The following is a 15,801-nucleotide window of genomic DNA, read 5'->3' as shown; positions in this document are numbered from 1 at the left end:
TTTTTAAGATTTTTTATTTATTTATTTGACAGAGAACACAAGTAGGCAGAGAGGCAGGCAGAGAGAGAGAGAGAGAGAAGCAGGCTCTGCACTGAGCAGAGAGCCCGATGCGGGGCTTGATCCCAGGGTCCTGGGATCATGACCTGGGCCTAAGGCAGAGGCTTTAACCCGCTGAGCCACCCAGGCACCCCAAGCGCCAGGGACTTTTACAGACATGAGCTGACCACCTCCCCGGTTTAGGTTGAAAATTGGAAGTCAAGGGCATTTCTGAAGGCTGCATCGGGCAGGTGTGTGGACGGTGGGTTTTCTCACTCCCAGGCCCAGGCTTCCTCAATGACCTTCACTCCACCTGTTCTCCCTCCCTGACTGACAAACAGTCACCTGAGGCCCTTCCCCTGAATGTTCCCTCTCCCATCCCAATCCCACATCTGTTTCCTCATCCTCAACTCCTGTTTTTCCATTGGAATGAGAGCTTAATCTGTGTACAAGCTGTAGGTTTCTCGGTTTATTCCGTTGGATTGGGCTTGAGAAACCAAATTGCCTTCCCACCACACTGGTGCACGCCCACAAGTCCACAAAATCACCTAAGATCTGCAGCCAGAATGCCCATCACTGTGGGACACCAGGGAGGTCCTAGGTCTTGGCAGAAAAAGGGCTAGGAACGGATTATTTATAATCATTTCACTTTACATAAGTGAATAAAGTGAAAAATTGTAAAACCACACAAAAAGAAGAAAAACTAAATACTGGTAGTTGAACATATTTTGTTGCATGGTTGTATTTTGGCATAGTCTCCTTCACAGAGTTTATTCTTGGCTGTCAACAATCAAATTCTCATTGCCAAGTCCATGTGAGTATTGCTGTACGATTCACTGCTACTCCGCTCAAGCCACGGGGTCTTCAAGGTCCTTCTTCTTTGGGTTCAGGAAGGCAGCGGGACCCGGTTGGGGGGCAGGTATCTTTCTACTGAAGCAATGTTTCTCTGCTGAGGCAGAGCCTCCCTTCTGTCAAGTGTTTCTCTCTGGCCCATGGCTCATCTTGCTGGAACAAGTCTTCCCAGCAGGAAAGGACCACTTCCCCTGCCCTGCCCCCTCTTTTTTACCAACAGGTTCCCAGTGATGCCTGTGATCCAGCGTCTTCCACCAGCCCCTTCTCAGGCCAGGTGATGACTTCGAATCTTTTTCATCCTCAGCCATGCCCTAATATCTAGCCCATATCTGTGACCCCCAAGTGGAGCACACAAATAGAATGTTCGGAGTGGGAAATAGTGGGGATCATCAAAATACTTTGGGCAAGAGATTTTCCAATCCCAGAGCCGAATGTGAGACACCCCGCCGATGATACTACGGCCCAGGAAATGAGCCCGCCCTTGGTTAGCTCCGCAGGCTGCGTACATCAAAAGATGTGAAAAAATGGTGAATAAATCTTTGAAGCAGCAAAGATTTTGGCACAGCCCAGGGTTTTCCTAAGCTACTCCAAAGATTGTCCTCAGGAAGGATGAGAATCCATGAGAATTAAAGGATGTGACCACGGCAATAAGGAGGGGCAAGGCGGTAGCTGGTGAATCCCCACATCATCTTCTCTGCACCCGGGGGGCCGAGGCACAGTCTGCTTCTCATTGGTGCAGCAGGGCTTGGAGATGGCAGGGAGGGGAGAGGGAGGGGGTTAGCTCACACCAGCCACTGCGAGTCACATGCCAGTGTCTCTGATAACACAATTCCCTTGGGATTTGGGGGCGCTTCTAAGGCAGTGGAATGGTCACAAAACCATCTACTGCTCAAGTCACAGTCCTATCTCTGTCTCTTACTGACTTCTCTTTCCTTAACAGTTTGAATAAAGTCCATGCCATGGCTGGCATTGCCCTAACAAGGGTCACGTGTCCGTCACTGACTCAATCATTACGGTAAGGTCCAGGCCATATGTCCAAGCCAGAGATGGGGTCAGAACCATCCCCATCCAAGTCACAGGACTGACAGGGAGGAAGAGATGATTCCCCAAAGGAAAGGTAGGCTGATATTCCTGAAGGAAGAGGAGAGCCTGCTGGCAAGAAAACCAAACAATTATATGCTGTATATTTAGAATAGTATACAGCTGTTTAAAAAGAATAAGGTCAGTCAGCATATGCTGATTGGGAACAATCTTCCAAGATAAATTAAGTTAGAAGAAAGCAGTATGCAGGAGAGTGTGTATAATGTATAACTCATTTGCGTCTACCAAGATGTGTGTGAGTGTGTGCTTGTGTGAACATTTTTGCAAGAATACACGAGAAACAGTGAACAGGTGTTTATCTCTGTACAGTGGCACTGGGGTGTGGATGGTGGAAAGAAGTCTCTGTTTATTTGTTTTCTGTCCTTCTGAAAGCTTAATTGAGTACCTGCACATTTTCATTAAACACCCACCAACAAGGTTGCACCTTTAAGTTGCGTTCAGTGCATCCGTGTTAGAATTTTTGCCTCATGGGATGATGGCTGCGTGCGTGTAATCTGTGACCTGGCTGAGGTTTTGACTGAGAGGCAATTGCCTGGGCTAGCCCAGTCTGGGCAAAGCAGAGCTCACTTCCATGCGCCTTGGTCAGGAGCAGAGGCTGCTAAGACCTTCAGAAGGAGAGGGAAGCAGAGGGCTTGGCTCTGAGAGCGCAAGTCGGGGGACTTTACCCCTTTTTGGAAACAGAGGGGGCCTAGATTTGGGATGCAAAGGGTCTTTGGAGGGATTTCAGGGCAGCTGCAAGCCCACCGGGGCCCTTTTTTGGCACCCTGGTCCCAAGGAGTTTGCTTAGGCCATTAACACCACTTATCAGTATAGGGCGATTACTGTTTATATCTAGTTAATGCGTAGCGGGCACATTCTGCAAATCACCAAGGTGTGTCAGATCAACTCCATGGTGTTGTTTCTGAGTCCAGGGACAGTGGGCTCTCCTCTGTTCTGACTCCACCAGGTGCCACTCAGGTACTCAGGCTACCTGCTCACAACTTTACAAAATGGGGAGACAACCTTGATTCGCCATCCAGGAACTGCCAGCCGTATTCACAGACACCCATTTTCCCCATGATACATGAAAATCAAGTCAACGGGAATAAAAAATTCCTCCTTAAATTCATTCAACATTTATTGAGCCGTGGAGCACCTAGGTGGCTCAGTCAGTCAGTGAAGCATCTGCCTTTAGTTCAGGTCATGATCCCAGGATCCTGGGATCGAGCCCCCATGTTGAGCTTCCTGCTCAGTGAGGTTTAAAAAAACAATTATTGACCATCAGTGACCTACTGGGAGCTGTGTGGGGGCTGGGAATACAGAAGTTGACGGTGTGTCCAGTCCTGGCCCTCAGAACTTCCTGATAAGGGCCCCACCAGCAGGTAGAAGCTGACCTTTTGGTGGTCTCTATTTCTCTTTAGAGAGACTCAGGTCACTCCTGAGTGAGAGACCACCAGGTCTCATTCACCACGAGGGTGAGTGCCCCGGATACCAGCTCTGAGAGTGACAAGGCAACTATGTTTAGTATTGCCTGATGGAACCAAAGTCTGCAGTCAAGAAAAGCTGGTCTTGGCCAAAAGATGGGCTTTGGGATGGGAATGATGTCTTCAATAATGATCCTGCCAAAAACCACTGCCTCATGCATTAGCCCGCTCCCTAGAGGGTAATAGGAACCAGCAAGTGACAGAAAACTAAACCAGTACAGGCTGGGGAAAAAAACCAAATCTGATTTTGTATTTTTTTCCTACAAGGACAAAAATAAACACTTTTTCTATTGTAAAATGATTAAGTAGGATGTTTTCATGCAAACAATGTATACATTTAAAAAATGACTTTTCTTTAAACTTTGGTATACAGTGTGTACTCCTAAGTACTTCTTAATATATGTAAAATAAATACTTATAGTTTTTTTTACAAAAGTAGAGTTAATATATTCTGCAGCTTGCTTCTTCTGTCATTTCATATAGCTCTATTGCATTCCTTTTTTTTTTTTTAAGATTTTATTTATTTATTTCACAGACAGAGCTCACAAGTAGGCAGAGAGACAGGCAGAGAGAGGAGGAAGCAGGCTTCCCACCGAGCAGAGAGCCCAATGTGGGGCTCAATCCCGGGACCCTGGGATCACAACCCTAGCCAAAGGCAGAGGCTTTAACCCACTGAGCCACCCAGGTGCCCCTATTGCATTCTTTTTTAACAGCAACATAGAATTCCATAAAGTATGGAGGTATCAAAATTATTACTTCATTATTTGCCTATTGGTGGACACTGAAATTGTTTCTAATTTTTTAATAGTACAAACAACACTGCAATGAACATTCTAATACATACAATCTTGTGCCCTTGTAGGAGTGTTTCTGTGCAAGAAATTTCTAGAAGTGGAATCAGTGGGTCAAAACTTCTCTGAGATGGTTCAACTTGATTTTGAGGTGAAGAACACTGTGTAAGCGGACAGTCTGCAGATCAGAGCGTAATAATAGACAGGATTAATAATTCAGAGTAACCTGTAAAGTTTGCCCAAGGGTGTGCTTTGTGGAGTTGGGCCCGCCTGGTCGGAAATATTCCAATTGGTTTCCTCGTTAGGACAGGAAATCAGCGGAGCCGGATTCCTGAGTCGGTGTGTCCCCCTGGCATGAACGTGAGAGAAGTTTTGATGTCAGCATCAGGATTAGCCATGAACTGAACACATCAGTGGATGCCACGTGAGTTTGGGTCACACAGAGCCAGAGACACTTGGAAGCACCAGCCCTCAACTGGGGAGTGCAGTTCTGAAGAGAGAACAGCGCCCCCAGGAGGCCTTTGGATGTCAGCACCTGTGCTCACCCATCGGCACTGATCTCTCTGCCACTTTAGGCAATGAGCTGGGGTGGTCAGTTTCTAGCTGATTCTTAAACTCACCCAGAAGTATCTGCGGTCGAAACCTCTTCTTAAATAAAATTAATACAACATACCACAATAAGACTCTGGGTGAGTCTTAGTGAGTCTGAGTATGTCTTAGTGTTTTCCTCTTGTGAGTGACCAAAGGTCCACGGTCAGCAGGCGTGTACGGGTGAAATTTCGGACAGTGGTGTAGAACATTCCCCTAACCTAGTGAGCAGAGCCTGGCTGCCAGTTCTCACTGCACTTTTGCTGTTGTCCCAACATCACTGAATAGTCAGCAATGTTCCAGAAGTGATAGGAGGTAACACAACTGTTTGGAAGAGGGTCCTGAGATAAGAAATAAAACAGCAGACAAGGAAAATGTGGTTCTGGAATGAGAATAAGCACAGGAAAAGCACTGGGCTGAGACTTTTTTTTTTTTTTTTTTTTAAAGGAACAACACAGGAACCAAATAAACATCCCTATAGTCCAGGGTTTTTCAACTTCCAAACTGTTGACTTTTTGGTCTGGAAGATTCTTGTCAGGCGGTGGCGTTGGAGGGTTGGGTCCTGCGCACTTTCTATCCACTAGATGTCACAAGCAACCCCAAACAGTTGTGACCATCATTAATGTCTCTTGAACTATTGTCATTTTTGAACTCTTGGAGATTCAAGCAGCTCTTGGGCAGTATCTCTCTGGAAGACAAGCAGCCGCTGTGGACTCTGTCCCTGACCGCAGGAACCACTTCGGACTCTTGTTATTACTTGGTATTTTTCCTCATCCTGCCCTGGGGCCTGAATTCAGTTACCACGGGGCAGACGGAGTAGCCAGTATGGAAGGGGAGCGGCCTCGGAGGACCAGAAGCCCCACAAACAAGAACCCCAGAACTTGGTTTCTGGAGCAGCAGCGTGTGGTTGCAGGGAACCCTTCCAGAGAACTGCAGACTCTAGCGCGGTCGTACCCAGAGGGAGATTGAGGGAGAAACCCCAGGTGAGGGCCGGTGTGGAGAATCACAGGAAACTTCCTGCGTCGTCCAAGTATTTACTGAGCACCTGCTCGGGCGGTGTAAGCTGGAGTGTGCGTGGGGGCGGGAGTGGGGACCGACAGTAAACGGACAGTAAACCTATCAAGGTGGGGAGCCACTCGGGGGCTTCCAGGAGACTGTTCTTGCGGTCGAGTCTTGCAGTTCATGCACAGCTCCCGCCTTGGGGGTGGCCTTGAGCCCGGGGTCTGTGCCTCAGGAGCCCTGCTCGGCCGGGACCTGCTCTCTATTCCTCTCAGGGCTCGCGTCCTGCCGGGACTTAGCGCTTCATCTAAAACCCGACTACCACCCGGGTAGCGCGGCGCAGGGGCAGGGGCGGAGCACACATGGGGGCCCGGGGGCGGAGCTGCACCCCAGAGCCACGCCTCCGAGGGCGGGGCCCCAGACCACGCCGGCGCCCGCCCCAGCCGCCTGGCGCCTGCTCAGTCCCAGTCGCGGACCCCGCCGCCGGGAAGGCGTCCGGCTTACCCCTTTCCGCCTCAGGCATCCCGGCCGGGAACGCGGAGCCGCGACCTCCCGCGCTCCCTTTACACAGGGTCGCCCTCTAGTGACAGCAGGGTATACTGCTGCGTTCAGACGGGAAACCCGCCGACGTTCCAAGTTTGGAACGTTCTGGTTAGTGCGGGAACGCTTTGGGGTGGGGACTGGACCCACTCCCAGGCCCTGTGGGGGGAGGCAGACTGGTGGCCCTTCGCCTGTCTGCACCCCGCAGCCCGGGGCCCCAACGCAGAGGAAGGGGGGGCCTGGGCCACATCTAAGGAAGGCCCCGTGTGAACAGGTCTTCAAAAGAAGGTGCCCGCGGCGCCAGTGAGGTTCGCTCCGAGAGCCCACACTTGGCAGACGGCCTGTGTGCAAGTAGGTCTGGCTTAGGAAAGCCCACCCTCTGTCGGAGCGGGGAAGGGTGTTCAGGGGGACGGAGGGGACGGAGGTGGGGTTCCACTAGCTGCGCTAGCTGCACCAGCTCCCAACAGGCCTGCCCTCCCAAAGTGCCACCTCCAGAGGACGGCAGCTCAGGGCAAAATTAGGTTCCTGAAATGGCCTCCCCCCTCCCCCCACTTGCCCTGGCTGCCCCGCAGACCCAAGGAACCAGCGCGCTCTGCAGCACAAGTGGGGACGAGACTCCAGTCGCCTATTTGTATCACCCCGAAACTTCACTAGGGGTTTTCTTGCATCCCTCCAGGTTGGCTTCGTGGAGGGAAAGGTTTACCGGACAGTACGGGCTCTGAACTCAGGTTGGGGAGCTCGCTACTGGAAAATCCGTACCCTCAAAACAAGTGATGGTAAGAAAAGAAAGGTGATTTTATTCGGTAAGTCAGCAGCTGGAAAGCTGGCGGACTGATGTCTCAAAGATGATCTTCTCCGTCCAAGCAAAGCCAGAGGGTTTTAGACAGAAAGAGGGGAGGGGAGAGAAGGGAGCTGCATGTGGAAAACTAGGTGTGCAGGGGTGTAGTCCTGTTGTTGGCATGATCTGGAACAGGCCTGTGGGCATCTGCGGCAGCTGACCTTCTGGGAAAGCCTGGTCCTTCATCCCCAAGGCCAGTGGTTTGCAAATCTCCAAGAAAGTTAGTCCTACTACAGACCAAGGGACTTAGGTCAGCAAGCAAGGAGGGCATATGCTTGAAGGAAGGTAATCCTTAAGACCGGTTGGCCAGCTGTTACAAAGGCACCCACCCCCTTTAAGGGACTAGCTTCTCTCTGCAAGCACTGTACTCCCAAAGGCGGATGCCCTCCCTCCCTGCAAGATCTTCTATTGGGAGGGAAAGAAAGTTCTCAGTAGGCACCACTCAATGAGCCCTGCAGATTGGCTTGGTCGGCCTGCTGGGGTTCTTTCGCTTTCGAATATGGGGCATTTAGCACCTCTTAGCCCCAGTGTTGGACCTTCACTGCCGTTCTTGGGCAACAGGACAAATTCCCACCCATATGTGATCAGTGCCTTAATAGAAGCAGATGCAAACCACGAACAGAGAGAGCAAGCATAGCTGCCATGTATGTTTGTGCAAATTGCTCACTGCACAAGGGCACCTGGTGGTGGTAGAGGGGTGGGCACTGGGATCCGGAGCTCAGTTCTTACCTGATCACAGAGCCGTGCAACCTGGCAAGGGCTGTGTCTGCCCAGAGGAAGGGGAGCCCTCTTCAGATTCACCTGCTCTCCGTGAGCCCATCTACAGGGGCTACCTTTTCCTTCTCAGGCACAAAGAGGAGCAGGCTGCAACCCTTGGGGAGTTAGGTGGCTGTCTTTGGAGAAAAGGCTCCTGTGTGGAGCCCCAGCCCAGGATTCTTTGGTTTCTGTGGGCCACAATCACCTACTTCTCCCACAAGTAGAAACTCCCTTGGAGGTCCACAGTGTGTTAGCGGGAGAGCCAGACCTTTTCTGGTATTTGTGGTCTCCATCAGGGCACTGGTGGGGCACAATGCCAGTGCACTTATAGAAGCCTGGTTTTTGATTGTAAGGTTTTTCAGGTAAAAAAAAAAAAACACGTATTTGCACTGTTCTGTTGACTCTGGTCTGTTTCCTTAAGCCGAGCTGTGAACAGCGTGCCCTCGTTTCTCTTGTTCCCCAAATCCTTTAGGTGCAAAGACACATCTCTACACTGAAAGGTCGTTACAATCCCAGCAGACAAATGTTAAGGAGGGCCCAAAGGTGGGTTTATGTTTCTTCCATCTGGTCTATAAAATCTAGGTGGTTAGGGTGAGGTGTTTCATCCTGGCCCACCAGAGGACCAGGGAAACATACACATTTCCTCAGGGTGCTGCAAGGAAGTACTTACAGCCTGGGTGGTGTGGACCAAGGCAGTGGGTAGATGCGGGGGCAGGCGAGAAGTCCAAGATCAACCAGTCATCGGGACTGGCGCCTTCTGAGGGCTCTCCTGGCCTTTCTCCCAGCTTCCAGGGCTTTGCTGGTGATCTCTGGTGGGTTTTGGCTTGTAGACACATCACACCCACCTGCCATTGTGTTCACGTGGCATTCTCCCAGGATGCGTGTCTGTGTCCCGATCTCCCCTTTTCATAATCACCCAGTTATACTGGATTAGGCCCCCAGAACAGCCTCACGTTGACTAATGACGTCTCCAGAGAAGGTCCCATTCTGAGCTTCTGGGGATTAGGGTTTCAACATCTGAATTTGGGAAGACACAATTCAACTGATACCATTAAAAACCCCAAACAAGGGGCGCCTGGGTGGCTCAGTGGGTTGAGCCGCTGCCTTCGGTTCGGGTCGTGATCTCAGGGTCCTGGGATCGAGTCCCACATCTGGCTCTCTGCTCAGCAGGGAGCCTGCTTCCCTTCCGTTCTCTCTGCCTGCCTCTCTGCCTGCTTGTGATCTCTCGCTGTCAAATAAATAAATAAAATCTTTAAAAAAAAAAAAAAAACAAGATGGCAGTAAAGCCCCCCTGCCCCTGCATCTACCCACTGCCTTGGTGACAGGAAAAGGGATGTGGGAGGGAGGGGACATTCAGCTCATAAAAGCTGCAAAAAAGTTTTTCTTTCTGCCTCAGGTTTGTATCAGGATTGTGTCTCATCCCCAGATAAACAAATCCCCAAGACAGGCAGATAAGCCAGACAGTCTCTTCCTTATGTGTTCCCAGACCATAAGGGAGAGGGAGGTTTCAATGACCAGAAGAGGCTGTGAGCGGCCTCGGTAGCCAGAGACATGTTCATCCCTAGAGGGCCTCACAGACCTGGCCTGCCCAAGCTGTCATGGACCTCACAGCCCCTTTGCCCCTTTGGCTTTTCAAATCATAAGTTCTCTTAATCATCATCGTGAAGGTCTCCTTAAGGTTAACCATAACTTAAATGCTTGTTTCAGTTGATGGGTTTTGCTTGCAGAAATGTCCTAATTCTGGCTGCAAATCAGTGTTTAAGTCTCCAGCACTGTGGCTGGAGGGGCTGTCGTGCTATCCCAATCATGGCATTTGAATTACTTAAATCTGTCACGTACAGAGTCATCCGTCATCCCAGTTTGGGGCTCTGGTGAGGTAGTTGGGGAAGAGCCAGCCACTGACGGCCTGGGGAGGCTTCAAGGGCAAAGATGTGGTAGAATCAGGAAGCCGCTGGTCAGACCTTCAGCCTGTAGCCCAGAGGTCCTTACGTTGCCCTTTGTGGGTGGCCTGTAATCTCTGAACCCCTAAAATGGAAAACTGCAGAATGTGTGTATTTTACTACAAAAGGGAAAGGATTCTGGCTTTTGTTGCATTCTCAGAGGAAGCTAGATACAAACCGATTGAGAGCTACTGACCTCTCCTCCTCTCACACATCTTTATGCTAAAACAATAAATTCCGTTTTCTTCTACCATGTAGAAGTTCATCATGAAATTGAGAATTTTTAGCAAAGGGAGCAAGACCTTTAAACTTGACCGTGGTCCATCTCCTGGTTTGGACCTTGAATTTCCTCACAAGGTTATATATATGGACTTATAATTTGGCGTGTGCAGGCTAGGTTCTAATAGCCATGAATTGGCATATGATGTGGTCCCCTGTGGCCTGGAGTCTCTGATGGGTCCCTCTAATAGAAGTGCCTATTCTTTTTGGAGAAGCAGGGACCTTGATGGAGCCCATGGACTTGGTCCCAAGATTGTTAGGGATGGAAGGCCCTTCCCCCTCTGTGGAGGGTTTTTGTTCATGTCAGCTAGAGCTGAGTGGCACGTGGCTTCTGTGTGGCCAAAGGATTCACCTGTTTATAATTAGGACAGAATCTCATCGAATATTCTCTCTCTCTCAGTCATGCTCCCATCTGTCTGACCCTCCTCCACCACTCTACCCTATTACATACAGAGAGAATAGATATAGATCTACAGATAGAGATAATGGGTAATAGTCATGGTACATAGTAGGGAAAGTTCTGTCCGCATTATAAAAAGGACAATGGGATATCAACTTTTACAGAAGTAAAATAGGAAGTTTTAACAAACTGTTTAAAACTATTTTCTTTAGTAGATTTCCTTCACAGCCAGAGATCAGTAGTCTCCCCTGCAGAGGTCACTTCTTTTTTTTTTTTTTTTTTTAATATTTTATTTATTTATTTGACAGAAATACACAGAGAGAGGGGGAACACAAGTAGGGGGGAGCAGAGAGGGAGAAGCAGGCTTCCCACTGAGCAGGGAGCCCAATGTGGGCCTCAATCCCAGGACCCTGGGATCATGACCGAAGCTGAAGACAGCCGCTTAATGACTGAGCCACCCAGGTGCCCGTAGAGGTCACTTCTGCACTAACTGATGGACATGGCTTTTACTTTGGGGAGAGAAGCTTCTTTTTCTCAACTTGCTTGCATTTTCTCTTTAATGTCATCTAGAAAGCGTGGGTCATTCAATCACACACCTACAGTGCCCCGAGAAGATCCCCACCTTACCGTGTGCTCTGACCATCTCTCATTGGCCTTCCCTCTCCTTGTATTTGACAGTCTGGCAATCACGCTCATTACCATGCGGGACTGTATAGCGTCTGGGGAATTATTCCTGCTGCTGGGAAAGCGTTTGCACAAGAGCACCAAGGGTGGGGCCTAATGACACCCCTGACCGGGCCAAGCTTCCTGCGGCAGTGTTAGCATCAGTGTATGTTACTGTCTGGTGCTCCTGGTCTCCGTTAAGTGCCAAGCTCATTACCTGTGTTGCCAGCGTGGGCCACAGAAGGCTCTTACAACTCCCACTTTGTTGGTGAGGGGATTTCAGGCTCTTTCTGGGCCATCTTTGGTCAGATGGGATGAGACTACACCTTGGGGGCGGTCCCAACGGGTGTAGGAGAGGCTGGCACAAATGTCCATGGTAAAGCAATGTCCCAGCTGTGGGCTTCCCCTGCTCCTGCCAGTCTTGGGTCATTGGGGCCCCTGAGGCATGACTGTGTCTGTGGGTGAGAAATGGGGTCAGACTCCTGAGGCCCTAGAGAAGAGGGACATATGGTTTGGATGCAGGCCGGAGGGAAGATCAGGGCTGGCAGGGAAGTGGCCATGATAGGGACGGGGGGAGGTACGAGCAGCGTGTGGAGAATCCCTGAAGTCTGGGGCTGTTCCCTTGTGAGAGGAGAGGGCATCTCTGGGGAGTCACAGTGTTCACGAAGCACCCTCCTTTCTCTCACATGGACAAGTCCTTGAGTGTTCGAGGCCCTTCCACATTCTGAGGCAGGTCTCAGGAAGCAGACCCACCTACACTGAGGTGAGCAGAGGAGGCTGAGGGAACAGTTAGAGGCAGGTGAGGGGGAGCCATCACAGAAGCAGAACAGGACTGAGATGGACCAAGGCCTAGGAGGGCCACGTTTCAGATAGACAACGTCGCACCTCAGACAGGTGACCCCATGCCTTGGACAGGCAGAGGCAGCCGGGTCAGTTTACTTCTGACAGACCAATTTCAGGGCCCAGGACAATCAGGAGAGACCGACCCACAGCTGGCGATGCGGCTGCTAAGGCCTTATGTCTGACCTTCATGCCAAGCAGCCCAGCATCACTCTTTGGCTCCAGCACGGCTGTCTAGCCTGGCATCAGGCAACCCATCTTCCCTGGGAGGACCCATTTTCTAGATCCAGGTGGAACCAGAATCAAATGTGGTTAAAAGGACCTCAGGCTCTTTGGCTTCACTGAGCTCTGCACAGGCCGGCCTGGAGCGGGTAGTCGGGGTCTTGCGGAAAGACGCCATACCTCTTCTCTGTAGCGAGTCACCCACTGGGGCCCCGGGCACAGGGTCCAGCAGCGGGGCCTTTGACCAGGCTGTGCACCAGTAGCGCGGACTGGGAATGGCTGAGCCCAGGGTCTCCGCTCACCTCAACTCTAACTCGAGTGAGGATGGAGGCCCCCTCAAGCGGGGCACCTCGTCAGGCCTGCTCTTGACCATGGTGAGGAAACCAAGCCGGTGGGTAGGACTAACCCGATCCCCAGTTAGCCACCTTCCTCTCCTACTGACTCATGACCGAAAAAGAGGGATTTTGTGTCTCTTCCTCTTCTCGGGACAGTTGGACTTTTTGTCCTGAAAATGATAGCGTTCCTAGCCCCAAGGGAGAGTTGAGTGTTTTATTTTTAAAAGCCGAGGCTTATAAAATAATCATAACACAGGAGATCTGGAATAGAGGAGGTCTCTGGATTGAGTCCAAAGAACAGCCCAAGGATGGAGGATACTGGGCAGGGACCGGTGTCCCCACAGTGCCAGAGACCAGCTCCCCAAGGGCAGGAAGAGGGGCAGGACGTCCCACTGGGGAGGGGACGAGATGATGTGCGGAAGCGGCCTCAGTGCGGTGTGCTGGGGAGTGACAGCCGGGAGGAGGAGTCCGTGACTGTCACACAAAGGCTGAATTAGTCTGGGTTCTTCAGAGAAATCAAATCAATAGGAGATGTCTTAGAATTTCTCAGCCTCTCTACTCGGGTGAGCCAATTCCTTATATCTATTAAAAGGAATGATAGATACTCTGTAATTTACAATCTTTTAAGGAAGTAGCCCCCCCCATGATAGAGGCCAAAAAATCCCAAGATCCGTAGTCAGCAGGCCAGAGACCCATCCCCCAGGCCAAATTTGGGGCCCCCCTCACCAGGGTGTTCCTGGATATCTGCTGCTCAGACTCTGCTGATGGTGGTCTCCCCTCAGCCTGATGGAGTCTTCCACACGCTTGTGATGTGAGGTGACGGTGGCTGCCTGTCTGAGTCTCGTGTCCCCCACCTGCCTTGTCTCCCCCTGGTCTCCTGGTACTTCCTCCAGCCCCCCTTGCAGATTGTTTCAAATGCTGAGCCCCGGATGCATGGAGAGCAGCTAAGGAGGGGCTGAGATCCACGGGAGAGCTAGCTCTGCCTCAGATGTTACTAAGTTGGGTCTGTCTATTGCCCCCCCCACACACACGTGTACACACATATGTACACACGCACAGACACACTAGTTACTCGTCATCCAGCACGCGCACTGTTCTCCACAGGAATGGTTCTCTGGGTGGGGCTCCCGGCAAGAGGGGATCTGTCTTGACTTGCAGAAAGCAAACAGCGGGTGACTCAGGGAGATGTTTGTCTGCTCTTCTCGAAGTCTCCTCGGATGAGCTTGCACGCATCCGGGCGGGATGTTCTCCTGATTCCTGTGGCTGTACCGACATACCTTTTGTCCCTGCACGGGAGCCGTGGGGGGTCTCTCCTCTGCCCAGGCCACTGCAAGTGGATCAGCCACTGAATGAGGGCAGGGACAGGACTGCCTGTCACTCGCAGCTGTTGGCTGAGGTCTCCGAGAGCGACGGAGACAAGCCCAGGGGTGCGGAGTGGGTGTGTGGCTGGAGGGACTGGCCTGCTGAGTAACTGGGAGGCACCTCGACCTCAGCCCAGCGCATGACTCGCATGGACCAGATCAGCTAGAGACTGGGAGTGAAGCCTCCAGGGCACCTAGAGGGATGGACTAGGGGAGCCCGATGCAGGAAAGGGGGAGAAAAGAGGAGTCTGGGAGTCAGGGGCGAGTGACGGCATCCTGGCCTTCCCACTCAGGAGGCATGGGCTCCTGGACAAGCTCCTCGAGCTCTCTGACTCTGGTTCTTCACCACTACAGTCAGAATTCTGGTGCCTCCCTCCCAGTGATGACAAAGTGAACAGACGCGACAGCCGAATGCCACGGACGAATTTGATTGCATCCTGCTTTGAAAAAAATCGGGGACATTGAAGTAGGATCTCTTTGGTATCATCTAGTATGGACTAACTGTTCATTTGCTGGTTTGAGAATGGTATACTCATTTAGGACAACCTGAACTCTTAGGAAACGCGCAGCACAGTGTTTGAGGGCGTGTTTCCTGAGGTCTGCAGCGCACTGAAACAGCAACCAAAAGTGTGTGTGTGTGGAGATGAAGAGCAAATACGGTGCAGTGCTAACTGCTGAAGCGAGGAGGAAAGGGTGCACGTGTTCATGGTTTATTCTTAACGTTTCTTCCTAATGTTTAAAATGCGTCAAAGAAGTGCCTGGGTGGCTCAGTGGGTTCAGCCCAGGTCATGATCCCAGGATCCTCGGATCGAGCCCCGCATCGCATCGGGCTCTCTGCTCAGCGGGGAGCCTGCTTCCCCCTCAGCCCCGCCTGCCTCTCTGCCTACTTGTGATCTCTGGCATATAAATAAATAAAATCTTTTTTAAAAATATAAAAAAAAATAAAATGCATTGATAATGGGGGAGAAAAGGAATAGATGAGAAGATAGGCCAAGTCCCCTACGCAGTGCCTGTGCCCCAGTCTTTATCTAAGCCACTGAGGGTGACGTCAGCCAAGAACCAGAGATGAACAGGCCAGATACTGTTCTGGGGACATAGCAATGATTTCTAGAAGACAAACATTCAGAGACAAACATTCAGAGACAAACATTAAACAACAAAACAAGTATGTGAACTTGGTAACCAAAGCTAGTGCTCATGTGCTACGAAGACAGTCCCCAGGTGAAGGACAGGGGACCCGAGGGGGTGGGGGCGCCTCCGAGCCTCTAAGCAGGTGGAATGTGAGCTGAGCATGGACTGTGCCAGGGGGCCGGCTGTGCAGAAACTACCCCTCCTCCTCTCCCTGTGTGGCCAGGAGCCCTGGAAAGGCTCGGGTTGCCAGAGGGGACATCAGCCAAGAGCCTGGGGGTGGTGGGGGGTGAGGGTGTTTGCTTCCTCCCTGGGAGAAACCAGCCATGCTCTGGTTTATGCTTTTGTAACTCTTGGGTCTGTTGAGACAAGTCAGATACCCTCACTCTCCCTGGACCAGTGAACTCCATGGCGTGGGGGCAGGAAGACGGGACAAGGGTGCCTGCTGAAACACTTTCTGGAAGCAGCCCGGGATCTGGCACTGGCCCCAGAGGCAGCCCTTTCCACAGCCCCCGAGACGGGTGAAGACACTGCCCAGTAACACAGGTCACAAATGGAACTTCATTCATGACTAAAGAAATGCAGGAAAATGTATTTTCACCCATCAGATTGGTAAAGACATCCGGTACCTGGGGTGCTGTGGGGAACGGCCCCTCTGCCGGGGTTACT

Source organism: Mustela putorius, unplaced genomic scaffold, assembly GCF_011764305.1.
Source record: "Mustela putorius furo isolate JIRA1106 unplaced genomic scaffold, ASM1176430v1.1 tig00003845_pilon_pilon_pilon, whole genome shotgun sequence".
NCBI classification, from domain to species: Eukaryota; Metazoa; Chordata; class Mammalia; order Carnivora; family Mustelidae; genus Mustela; species Mustela putorius.
This window is presented reverse-complemented; position numbering follows the sequence as displayed.